This window comes from Leucoraja erinacea, chromosome 28, assembly GCF_028641065.1.
Source record: "Leucoraja erinacea ecotype New England chromosome 28, Leri_hhj_1, whole genome shotgun sequence".
Classification (NCBI taxonomy): domain Eukaryota; kingdom Metazoa; phylum Chordata; class Chondrichthyes; order Rajiformes; family Rajidae; genus Leucoraja; species Leucoraja erinaceus.
The window spans coordinates 2,710,684-2,724,503 of record NC_073404.1 but is presented as its reverse complement, the minus strand read 5'-3'; positions in this window follow the sequence as shown (position 1 = coordinate 2,724,503).

Here is a 13,820-nt window from a genome sequence, read left to right as displayed (position 1 = left end):
GAGGACGTAGGTTTTAAGGTGAGGAGGGGAAAATGTAACAGGAACCTGCGGGTAACTTTTTCACACAAAGGGTGGTGGGTGCGCGGGATCAGTTGTTGGTAGTTGAGGCAAGTACTATCACAACCTTTACGAAGCATTTAGACAGCGACAAGCGTAGGATAGGTTTGGAGGGATATGGGCTAATCGCGGGCAGGTGGGACTCATCATACAAACACACTTCCCTTCCATTGACTCCATCCACACCGCATGCTGCCTCGGCAAGGACACTAACATAATCAAGGACCAGTCTCACCCCGGCCACTCCCTCTTCTCCCCTCTCCCATCAGGCAAGAGGTACAGAAGTGTGAAAACACACACCTCCAGATTCAGGGACAGTTTCTTCCCAGCTGTTGCCTGGTACCAGAACCATCCTACCACCAACTAAAGAGCAGTCTCGAGCAACTATCTACCTCATTGGAGACCCTCAGTATCTTTAATCAGGCTTTACTAGATTGTCATGTTATTCCCTTCATCATGTTTCTGTACACTGTGGATGGCTTGATTGTAAACATGTATTGTCTTTCCGCTGACTGGTTAGCACGTAACAAAAGCGTTTCACTATCGCCTGGTTTACATGACAATAAACTAAACTAAACTAATGTAGATTTTGAGTTTAGTTTAGAGATACAGCATGGAAACAGGCCCTTCAGCCCACTGAGTCCATGCCGCCCAGCAATCCCTGTACACAAGCACTATCCTACACACTAGGGCCAATTTACATTTTTTTTAAATCAAAGCCAAAGAATCTGCAAACCTGCACGTCTTTAGAGCGCGGGAGGAAACTGGAGCACCCGGAGAAAACCCACGTGGTCACGGGGAGAACGTACAAACTCCGTACAGACAGCACCCGTAGTCAGGATCGAACCTGGGTCTCTGCCGCTGTGAGGCAGCAACTCTACCGCTGCGCCACCGTGCCGCCCTCAGGTTAATGGGAGATTTAAATTGGATTCATTTAAGATGAGCGTCAATGAGTTGGTTGATGGTCGGCATGGACTCAGAGGGCCGAAGGGACTGCGTCTGGGATTCAGACGGATACTTAGATAGGACAGGTTTATAGGGATGTGGGCCAAACGCAGGCATGTGGGGCTAGTGTTGATGGGAGTGTAGATGATACATGTTGGGCGGTATGGGCAAGTTGGGCCGAAGGGCCTGTTTCCATGCAGTTTGACTCTATGACTCCATGTCTCTTATCTTGACATTAAAGGCCTGTTGTCCTGGTGGCATCGATCCTCTCTCCTCCATCCACCGCCTGTGGGTCAGTGTGGGCCTGATGGGCCGAAGGGCCTGGTTCCACGCTGTGTGGTTCTATGACTCCATGAATCTAACTTGGAAGTAGTGACTTTTGGCTGATCGCTGACAGCCTGTGTCTGTAAAACTCCACGGCAGTATTAAGTGCGACTTGCAAATGTGATTTGTGAAGCAGCCGTCCCCCCATGCAGAAACTCCTCAGTGCAACATTCCATCTCAGCGGCCTTAATGGCTTGGGATCTGTGTCTGTGCATTAATGAGGCTGCAGCTCTGGCTAATCAGCGGGAAGCCAGGCGGAAAATTGTTTCGATTTTTAATTCAGAGTTATGATCGGGAATCAAAGTTACACTGCCGTTGTCGAGCCGGCCTAGTTCCAGCCCATTGAACTTTTCAATTTTCCTTTGAATATTTCGGTGGCCTCGCTGGGACCTCAGTAGCTCGGAGCCCCAGGCCTGGAGTTGGGAGTTTCACAGTGCAGTTTGCACCTGTTGGTTCTGGGAGAGTGCATCTGTCTCTCTCCTCCATTTTACCTCAGCCCGCACAGTCAGGGTGAGAGCAGCCCATTTATTTTCTTTCCACTTCAGCTCCCAGTTTAGTTCAGTTTAGTTTAGAGATACAGCGCGGAAAACAGGCCCTTCGGCCCAATGGGTCCGTGCCAACCAGCGATCCCCGCACACCGACACTGTCCGACACACACTCGGGTCAATTTTACATTTATACCAAGCCATTTGACCTGTAATTCAGCCAATTAACAGTCTGAAGCAGGGTCTCGACCCGAAACGTCACCCATTCCTTCTCTCCAGAGATGCTGCCTGTCCCGCTGAGTTACTCCAGTATTTTGAGTAAGCCAGCATCTACATTTAACCTACAAACCTGTACGTCTTAGGAGCGTGGGAGGAAACCGAAGATCTCGGAGAAAAACCCACGCAGGTCACGGGGAGAACGTACAAACTCTGTACAGACAAACACCCCTAGACAGGATCGAACCTGGGTCTCTTGCACTGTAGGTGCAGTGAGGCAGCAACTCTACCGCTGCGCCACCGTGCCACCCCATCTGAGAATCAGGGTCATGATCAGAATCAGGAGGCATGGAGTGGTGGGGTGGGGGGGGGGGGGGGGGGGGGGGGGGGGGGCTGACAGAGATTTTGTTAAGAGCTGGCTAAATCGATTTAATGGATAATGGGAGTGTTAGTCTGGGGGCATTTTCCGTTACCTGACACCTCTGTCATCCCCCCCTCCCCCCCTCTCTATGATGAAAGGTGTTGTACTGTGGGATTATTCCCCAGGTTAGATATCCCTGGAGTACAGGCCATGGCCTTAATGCCTGGGTGACCTAATTTAAAAGACAACATTCATCTCCTTCCCTGCTGTGGGATTTCATTGCCCTGGAGTAAAGGTCTATCAGCAAACAGGCACGGTCCCCACGTGGAAAGGTTTCTCGGAGTCCCAATGCAGGGTGACACGGTGGCGCAGCGGTAGAGTTGCTGCCTTACAGCGCCAGAGACCCGGGTTTGAACCTGACTACAGGTGCTGTCTGTACTGAGTTTGCACCTTCACTAACGTCGCTGAAGGGCCTGTTCCTGAGCTGTGCTAAAATATAAAAGATAGAACAGTTCTAGGTGGTATGGTGTGACTGTGCCTCGCGGACGGGCGAGGAGATGGATGTTGGGTTGTGGGTCTGCAGAAGCCTGGGGCCTACCTGGGTTTATAGACACAAAATGCTGGAGTAACTCAGCGGGACAGGCAGCATCTCTGGAGAGAAGGAATGGGTGACGTTTCGGGTCAACACTTACCTGGACCGGGGCCTCTTCTAGCATGTGGACCGAACTTTGGACTTTAGACTTTGGACATTTTCTTTGTCTTTAGAGACGACACCAAAATATGGGCACTGTATTTGTGGGTTTGTTCAGTGTGCGCTGCATACGTGACAATAAAGAACCATTGAACAGGAATTGATGCACACATGAATACAAAGATAAATTCCTTGTACTATCTCTTCTCACCATGAAGACTACAATATTAATTTTGACATCTGGACAATGAGATTTAATCTCGTTGAAAGCAAAAAATGTCTGAGAGGCTTCATTGTCGTTGATGCTGACTCATCTCAATGGTTCTTCATTATCACGGTGGCGCAGCGGTAGAGTTGTCGCCTCACAGCGCCAGAGACCTGGGTTCAATCCCGACTACGGGTGCTGTCTGTACGGAGTTTGTACGTTTTCCCCGTGACCTGCGTGGGCTTTCTCCGGGTATCCGGTTTCCGCCCACATTCCAAAGGCATTCAGGTTTGTAGCTTAATTGGCTTCGAGAAAATTGTAAATTGTCCCTAGTGTGTGGGATGGTGTTAGAATGCAGACACTGGTCTGCACGGACTAGGTGGGCCGAAGGGCCTGTTTCCTGGCTGTATAACGCCAAAGCCTGTAGTCCAAAGTCTAATGTGAAGTAAGATTTTCAATATCACTGCTCTGTGAAACCAAAACAATTTCTTATTTACTCAGCAAAGAACAATTTTTTATCAACACTTAAGTTAAATAAAGTGCTGGAGTAAGTCAACGGATCAGGCAGCATCTCCGGAGAACATGGAAAGGTAACGTTTCGGGTCGGGACCCTTCTTCAAACTTTTTTTAACACTGCTTGTCATGAGATGGTGCAACTTAAAGGGCTGATTCTTAAACTGCATTCTTAGAGATCACTAAAATTTGGATGAGTACACAGTTAATCACAAGAGCCTTAACAGCACTTCAAAAATTTTGGACGGGCATTTTAAAAATTATTTCTGAAGTTATCAATAACCAACTGGAACCAGATCCAAAATGAATAATATTAGGATTATCAGAGCATAGCATACATTTTACGATAAGTTAAAGACATTTTCTTGATTACAGTCTAATAACTGCAAAAAAATTAATACTAAAATTTTGGAAAAAACCAGCAGCCCCCACAATTAAAATGTGGATTACGGAAATGCCTGAGACCTTACATTTGGAAAAAATATGATTTGTCTTAGTTGACAAACCAGAATTATTTGTTAGAATACGGTCTCCATTTATTGAATTCTTAAAAAAGTGAATTGGTTTAACACAAAACCATGGTTGAAACTTGAGTTTGGGATTGGATGAATAATTATACTTAATATCTCCTGGATCAATCTCCACAACCTAGTTATTTGTCTATTTCTCTCTTTATCTTTATTCTTTAGAAAAATGCAAAAAATTGAAGCTATGTAAGAAATCTGTAATTAAATTGTCACTTATTACTATTTGTATACATGCTTCTAATAAAAATATTTATTTAAAAAAAACAGCACTGCTGTGCTGAGTGTTCTGGGTTTCCAAGTTCAGAGCTCAGTGAAGGTGGTAGCACAAGTAGATAGGGTGGTGGTAAAGGCATATGATATGCTTGAAGTTTTGAAGTTAGGATGCATTTCTATAGGACTTTGGTTAGGCCGCATTTGGAGTATTTGGTGCAGTTCTGGTCGCCCCATTACAGGAAAGATGTGTAGGGTCCATTGGAGGTTTACCAGGATGCTGCTTGATTTAGAGGGTTTCAGCTACAAGGATTTTGAGGGGAGACTTTATAGAAGTATATACAATTATGAGAGGCACGGATAGGGTAGACAGTCAGAATCTTTTCGGCAGGGTAGAAATGTCCGACACTAGGGGGCATCGCTAGTGGGTAAGAGCAGGAAAATTTAATGGAGATGTGTGGGGCCAGTGTTTTTTACAGAGTGTGGTGGGGGCCTGTGGGTGGTGGGGCAGATATGGTCGTGGTGTTGAAAAGACCCTTTGATCTGGTATTTCGTTCATTCACATGCTTGACCAATGGTGTTTTATCATTAATGCTTTATTATTATTAATGTTTAGTGTTTTCTGAGCCATTCGTAACTGTCACTATATGTCATGTTGTTACTTGTGGGCGGAGCACCAAGGCAAATTCCTTGTATGTGAATACTTGGCCAATAAACTTACTTATTTACTTACTTACTTTTGGACAGGCACATGAAGTGCAGGGAATAGAGGGATACGGGTCATGTACAGGCAGATGAGTTCAGTTTAACTTGGCATCATGTTGGGCACAAACATTGTGGGCCAAAGGGCCTGCTCCTGTGATGTTCCAAGTTCTACAGTATGTCTTATATTCTATATTCTATGTTTAGTTTAGTTTAGTTTAGTTATACAGTGCTGAAACAAGCCCTTCCGCCCATTGTGTGCCTGCCAACCTGCGATCCCCGCATAGTAACACATAGTTCACACACTAGGAACATTTTACAATTTTACTAATGCCAATTAACCTACACACCTGTATGTCTTTAGAGTGTGGGAGGAAACCGGAGCACCCGGAGAAAACCTAAGCAGGTCATGGGGAGAAAGTAGAAACTCCTTACAGACAGCACCCATAGTCAGGATCGAACCCAGGCAGCAACTCTACCACTGCGCCACCGTGCCGCCCCTGTTATTCCATGTTCTGTTCAATGCTCTACGTCCAATGTTTTATATTCTATGCTCTATGTTCTATGAACTATGGTCTGAAGAAGGGTCTCGACCCGAAACGTCACCCATTCCTTCTCTCCAGAGATGCTGCCTGTCCTGCTGAGTTACTCCAGCCTTTTATGTCTATCTTCTAGTTTCTATGTGCAAGTTCTATGTTCTATGGTCTATAGAAACATAGAAACATAGAAAGTAGGTGCAGGAGTATATGTGCAGGTGATTCCCCTGCTCTGGATAAAAGACTATGGTGAATATGCATTCACCATATATATATTCAAGAAAGAGTTAGATTTAGCTCTTAGGGCTGACGGAATCAGGGATATGGGGAGAAAGCAGGAACGGGGTACTGATTGTGGATGATCAGCCATGATCATATTGAATGGCGGTGCTGGCTCATAGGGCCGAATGGCCTATTCCGGCACCTATTTTCTATGTTTTTATGTTTCTATGTATCTATTCCCCTCAGATTTTAGACACTGTTAAAATATCACTCCTCAGCCTACTGCACTCCAAGGAGGAAAGTCCTAGCCTGCTCAACCTCCCCCTATCACCCAGGCCCGTGAGCCCTTGTAAATCTCCTCTGCATTCTTTCTAGCTTTGAGAAGTAGTTAGATGAACGATTACAATGCCATCTCATGCAAAGGCTTTGGGTTTCATTGCTGGGAAGTGGGGCCTGAACACTGGTATTCATTCGCTGGCACGGACCCCGTGGGCAGAAAGGAAAGTTTCTATTATTTGACTCGGAGACTAAGTCAGATCACGCAAAGACAGGACATTCAGTCAGAGGGTGGCGAATCTGTGGAATTCTTTGCCACAGAAGGTTGTGGAGGCCAAGTCAATGGATATTTTTAAGGCAGGGATTCAGATTTGTGATCAGTGCGGGTGTCAGGGGTTATGGGGAGAAGGCAGGAGAATGGGGTTGAGAGGGAGAGATAGATCAGCCATGATTGAATGGCGGAGCAGACTCAATGGGCCGAATGGTCTAATTCTGCTCCTATCACTTTTGGGCTTATGAAATTATGACATAGATAAGGCCCTATTGGTGAGATTTTATAAAATCTAATGGATTCACGATCATTAATCTTATTTATGTAGCACATTTTTAGTCAACTTGCATTGACCCCAAAGTGCTTCACATAATTACATTACATTTACACACAGGCAAAGGTGGGTGAAGTGTCTTGCCCCAAGGTCACAACGACAGTATGCACTCCAAGCGGGATTCGAACCGGCTACCTTCCGGTCGCCAGCCGAACACTTAGCCCATTGCGCCACCTGTCGTCCTGATCATCGTGACTGTTGCTATATTTTTATTCCAGATTAATTTAATTAAACTGATTAGACCTCCCCAGCCTCTAAGATGACACTTCAACTCAAGTCTTCTCATTGTTAACACAGGCCCCTATATTTCGGGTTCAATCCTGGCCTCAGGTGCTGTGTGTACGGAGTTTGCACGTTTCTCCGTGACCGCGTGGGTTTCCTCCGGGTGCTTCGGTCTTCTCCCACATTTAAAAGATGTGCAGGTTTGTAGGTTAATTGGCTTTTTATATTGCCCCCAGGGTGCAGGACAGAACTGTCGTGAATGGGTGATCGATAGCCAGCGCCAACAATAATTGTAAAAAAACTCTCCTCAATGTGTGAAGGATAGTGTTAATGTGCGGGGATCGCAGGTCGGTGCGGAACTGGTGGGCCGAAGGGCCCGTTTCCGCGCTGTATCTCGAAACTAGTCGAATCCATTAAATCTGGCGCCAGTTAAAATGACCATGAAAGTGGCTGTAAAATCCCCAGCAGTTCACTCATGCCCTTGAGCAGCAGAAGCAGACAGAAACTGCCCCTACACGGCCCTGCCTTCTTGTGACTCAGTCCCATGCCACCCAATCGCTGTGTAACAGTTGCCTTCAGGGCAGCGAGTGCTGGCCGCATTCAGAGAACAAGGAATGAGACAAACTAAACATTGCTTTATGATTATTGCCACACAAGCAGTGACACAGGGCTGGGGCGGGTGGACTGAGCCCCATGATAAATTGTGGGCCTTCATAGTCCCGGCTGCCTGGTTTAGTTTAGTCTAGTTTAGAGATACAGCATGGAAACAGGCCCACCATGCCCGCACCGACCAGCGATCCCTGCACACAAACGGTGCCGCAGCGGCAGAGTTGCTGCCTTACAGCACCAGAGTCACGGGTTCGATCCTGACTACGGGTTATGGTATGGGTTATGGGTTAGGGTTAGGGTTAGGGTGCCACAGCAGTGGGCCAGTGGAAACCAATTTCTAAACTTGTTAACATAATGCTGATCTCACTTGCAATATCCTTGGCATGGGAACTTCTTGTAGAGGGTGATGAATGTCTGGAATTCACTATCCCGGAGTATTGTGACGCAATGAACACTTTTATTTATCTGGAGGTATTTACAGGGGTTAGGGTTAAGGTTAGGGTTAGGGTTAGGGTTCTGATGAGTACAGATATTCTAAACGGAGGCGCCGAAACGGCAGCGCCGAATTGGCGGCTCTGGAACGGCAGCGCCAAAAAGTACCCGACCCTGCTGTCTTGTCCGTTCTCCCCGTGACTGCGTGGGTTTTCTCCGCGATCTTCGGTTTCCTCCCACACTCCAAAGACGTACAGGTGTGCAGGTTAATCGGCTTGGCATAAATGTAAATTGTCCTTAGTGTGTGTGTGAGATAATGTTAATGTGGACTCGGCTGATGTGGACTCGGCGGGCCGAAGGGCCTGGTCCCGTGCTGTACCTCTAAACTAACAAAAACGAAAATTAACACTATCCTACACACACACACTAGGGATAATCTTCTTGCATTTATACCAAGGCAATTGAACCACAAACCTGCACATCTTTGGAGTGTGGGGGGAAACCGGAGATCCCAGAGAGAACCCACGGGGTTCTCGGGTCACGGGGAGAACGTACAAACTCGGTACAGACAGCACCCGTAGTCGGGATCGAACCGGGGTCTCTGGGACTGTTATGCTGGTTCTTCCCTTTCAGGTCTCGGTTACACAGTACATGGGAGGCCTGCTCTTGCTTTGAAAAATAAGAGGTCATGAGAAAGGTCAGCGCACCCAGTAGAGATGAATTGAATAAACGCGACCTGTATTTGCAGTTTGCATTATCATTCACCTTTTGTTATTGTTAGTTCAAGGCCCCATTCCCTCCTTCTCCAGAGTCAAAAGGCCCATTGGTGCAATGGCAGGCTGCACCCTTCAGTCTGAACTGCTCCCAAGATCCAACGAAAATGATTGTTTTCCAAAGATAGACACAAAATGTTGGAGTAACTCAGTGGGACAGGCAGCATCTCTGGAGAAAGATGTGGAACTCATTGCCACGGACGGCTGTGGAGGCCAAGTCAGTGGATATTTTTGCAGGCAGAGATGTACAAGTTCTTGATTAGAACGGGTGTCAAGGGTTACGGGGAGAAGGCAGGAAATTGGGATTGGAGTGTAGAGGCCAGCCGTGATTGAATGGTGGAGTAGACTTGATGGGACGAATGGCCGAATTCTATAACTTGTGAACATGTTGGGTCGAGACCCTTCTTCAGACCGAGCTGTAGTGAGATGTACAACAAATAAATGAAAGATATGCAAAAAAGTAACGATGATCAAGGAAACAGGCCATTGTTAGCCGTTTGCTAGGCGAGAACGAGAAGCTGGTGTGACTTGGGTGGGGGAGGGATGGAGGGAGAGGGAATGCAAGCGTTACTTGAAGTTAGAGAACTCAATATTCATCAATATTCATACCACTGCCCAAGCGAAATATGAGGTGCTGTTCCTCCAATTTGCGTTTAGCCTCACTCTGATAATGGAGGAGGCCCAGGACAGAAAGGTCAATGGGGGGTAGACACAAAATGCTGGAGTAACACAGCGGGACAGGCAACACCTCTGGATAGAAGGAATTGTTGATGTTTCGGGTCAATAAAGTGGTCGGCTTTTCCAAAAACGGCCATCAATAGGGTGTGCTCTATACTCCAGCTGAGTAATTAGCAAACATGAAACCTTTCCGGGAAAAGAGAAGCAAATATCATTTCCTTTGCCGTGGGATTCAATAGGAAAAGTACCACAGATCTTGTGCTTGTAAACTTGGTGACAGAAAGTGACGTGATGTCAGCCGAACATCATTAACTGCATGACTAATTAAATCTGACCTCCCCCCCCCCCCCCCCCCACCTTATTACTGAGAAAAGAATGTCCATTCATCTTGTGAGAGATGTTGATTGTGAAGTAACCTTGTGCGGTTAGCTCTCTAACAGAGCAACTTTGCGGAGTGGGTGGATAACTCATATTTGGCCATTGAGTCATTCTAGTCAGTCATACAGCATATAATACTATTCAGTGCCGACCAAGATGCCCCATCTAAGCTGGTTCCACCTGCCCACATTCGGCCCATATCCCTCTAAACCTTTATCTCTGCATACCTGTCCAAGTGCACGTCCTCAGTCGCCCTGGAGCAATTAGTTCTGTGGCTGCAGCCGGTTTTATACCTCGGCATTCTGGAGAGGCTGGTGGTGTTCTGGCCGATGTTCTGCGCCATACGCTAACTAAACGTGCCATTGGCGTCATATCAGCTGCAGAGACGTGGGTTCAATCCCAACTGCGGGTGCTGTCTGCGCGGAGTTTGCACGTTCTCCCTGTGACCCCGTGGGTTTTCTCCAGGTGCTCCGGTCTCCTCCCACACTCCACAGACGTGCTGGTTTGTAGGTTAATTGGCTTCGGTAAAATTGTAAATTGTCCCTAGTGTGTGTAGGATAGTGCTAGTGTACGGGGCGATCGCAGGTCGGCAGGTACTTGGTGGCCACTGGGCCTGTTTGTGCGCTGTGTCTCTATAGTCTAAAGTTTTAAGTCAAATTTGCGCCACACTTGAAGTGTACTTACAGGGGATGGAGAAAGGCAAACATTTCTTGCACATTTTATGGTAAGTCCCAGCCATCTTGTTAATTGATCTCAAGTACAATGATCTCTGTGGCTGCAGCCGGTTTTACCTGAGCATTCTGGAGAGGCTGGTGGTGTACTGGCTGATATTACGGGACATTATTACACAACAGCATTGGCTAAACGTGCTATTGCAGTATTGAGTGAGGCTGCCATCAAAGCAACAGTGTCTCAACTAGAGTTATTGCTGCCTCAGTGCGCCAGAGACCTGAGTTCCATCCTGACCTCTGGCGCTGTCTGTACGGAGTTTGTACGTTCTCCCTGTGACCTGCGTGGGTTTTCTCCGGGTGCTCCGGTTTCCTCTAACACTCCAAAAATGTACAGGTTTGTAGCTTAATTGGCTTTGGTAGAATTGGAAATTGTCCCTAGTGTGTGTGTAGGATAGTGTTAATGTGCGGGGGGTCACTGGTCGGCGTGGACTCAGTGGGTTGTATCTGCGCGGTATCTCTAAACTAATCTAAAGCTATACCTGGCGACACCCTTCGCCAATCCAACCATGTCCTAACCAAACCATCTTGTTTTGTTTTTTAAATAGCTGGCTGATGAACCAACAACCAAAGCCTCAAGAATCAAGCATCAAGAGTGTTTTATTGTCATAAGTCCAGAAACGGAACAATGAAATTCTTACTTGCAGCAGCACAGCAAATATGTAAACACAGGACTATGTAAACAATATGATCAACAACAAAAAATGGTCAGTATAGATATATATGTATCTCAATATAACTAAAACTTTGATCTTGCTATCTTCCAGTTTGCGTGGTTTTTCTATTTGCGCAAAACTGGTACATGATAGCGCTATGACTTTTTCGCCACCTTACTCACCATTCTCCTGTGCTGCAAATGCAAAAAGTTTTATTCCGATTGATGGTATATTTTAAAAGTGATTAAGGATTGCTCCTCTCCTGTCAGCCATCGCCATGGCCAGGACGGTGATGCCCCTTCCTGCACCATCACCGCACTGATTGGCCGCGTCCGCTGTCAGTCACCGGCGGTGCCCGCCTGGCCAGGTATTGCCAGGCCAAAGCCACAGCCTAGATCTTTGGCCACAAGCACAGCCGCAGGAGGATGTGCTCTGCAGCGAGGAGAATATTCCATTCCAATCTATATTACTAAAAGTCTGTTCTTGACCGGTTTTGTCCATCTGTGCTGCGATTTCCGAGAGAACACCGCCACCATGGCCGTCATTTTTGGCCACCTTGCTCAGAGCCCCCCTCCGCCGTATGTGTGCCGAGGATTTTTCCTGTCGATGAAAAATGATAGAGATAATAATATTTTTACAAAATTCCCCATTCTCTCTGCTGCCCCTGCTGGCGGCAGGGGGGAAGGACTATAAAACCAGGAAGTGGTGTGCCTCACAATCTCTTCAAGATGGAGGAAGGCAGAGGGTCACGTTTCTCTGAGATGTGAATAACACTGAACACATGTCTACTCAAATGTAAGTGTCCTTAGTGGTTCTAAAACGCTTGCAGAATGTGTCTATTGGTTCTAAAATTTTGTAAAAAGTGTCTATTGGTTCTAAAATATTTGCAAAAAGTGTCTCTTTTGGTTCTACAATGCTTGCAGAATGTGTCTTTTTTGGTTCTAAAATGTTTTTTAGGTTCTCCCCCCTTTTCCTTCCCCCCCCTCTCCCTCCCCCCTCCTTCCCCCCTCTCCCCTCTCCCTCCCCCCTCTCCCCCCTCCTCTCCCCCCCTCTCCTCTCCCCCCCTCTCCTCTCCCCCCCCCACTCCTCCCCCTCCTCTCCCCCTCTCCTCCCCCCCCCTCCTCCTCTCCCCCTCTCCTCTCCCCCCTCTCCTCCCCTCCTCCCCCCTCCCCTCTCCTCTCCCCCTCTCCCTCTCCTCCCCCCTCCTCCTCTTCCTCTCCCGGTCTCCTCTCTCTCTCTCCCTCTCCCCCCCCTCTCTCTCCCCCCTCCTCCTCCCCCCCCTCCTCTCCTCCCCCCTCTCCTCTCCCCCCCCTTCCTCTCCCCCTCTACTCTACCCCCCCTATCCTTCTCCCCCTCTCCTCTCCCCCCCCTCCTCTCCCCCCCCCCCTCTCCTCCCCCCCCCCCCCTTCTCTCCCCCCCTCTCCTCCCCCCCTCTCTCCCCCCCCTCCCTCTCCTTTCCCTCCCCTCTCCCTCCCCCCCCCTCTCTTTTCCTCTCCCCCCTCCCCTCTCCACCATTCCTCCCCTAAACCCCCCTCCCCGCCACAACCCCTACCTCCTCCCCTCCCCCTGCTCCCACCTCCCCTCCCCCTCTCTCTCTCCTCTCCCCCCTTCCTCTCCTCCCCTCCTCTCCCCCCCTCTCCTCTCTCCCCCCTCTCTCTCCCCCTCCCCCTCCCTCTCTCTCCTCCTCTCTCCTCTTCCCCTCCTCCTCCTCCCCCCTCTCCTCCTCCCCCCCTCTCCCTCCCCTCCCCCCTCTCTCTCTCTCCTCTCTCCCTCCCCCCCTCTCTCTCTCCCCCTCTCTCCCCCTCTTTCCCCTCTCTCTCCCTCTCTCTCTCTCTCTCTCCCTCTCTCTCCCTCTCTCGCCCCCTCATTCCCTCTCTCTCCCCCCCCCTCTCTCTCCCCTCACTCTCCCCCTCTCTCTCTCCCCCCCTTCTCTCCCCCATCTTCCCCCCTCACCCCCCCCTCCTCCTCCCCCCCCTCTCCTCTTGCCCCCCTCTGTGTCTCTGTCTCCCCTGTGTCTCTCTCCTTTCTCTCTCTCTGCCCTCTCTCTAGCCCCCCCCTCCTTTCCCCCCTTATAGCAAATTAATAATATTCATATAATATTTATGGGTAAAAGGGGGGTAAATATTAGTGTGAGGGGTGGGGGGGGGGGGGGGGATAGTTAGTGTGTGTGACGCTGCATGCCGCCTCCCCCCCCCACAACCGCACATTGGGGGAACAGACCCAACGTGTCTGCACTTGGTCTAGTATATAACTAAAACTCTGATCTTGTTATCTTCCGGTTTGAGTGGTTTTTCTATTTGCGCAAAAACGGTACACGATAGCGCTTTGATATTTCTCCACCTTACTCACCATTCTTTTGTGCTGCAAGTGCAACAAGTTTTGTTCCGATCGATGGTATATATTTAAAGTTATTAAGGTTTAAAATCTAAAAAAACACGCATGTGCAGATTGGTCTCCTCTCCTGTCAGC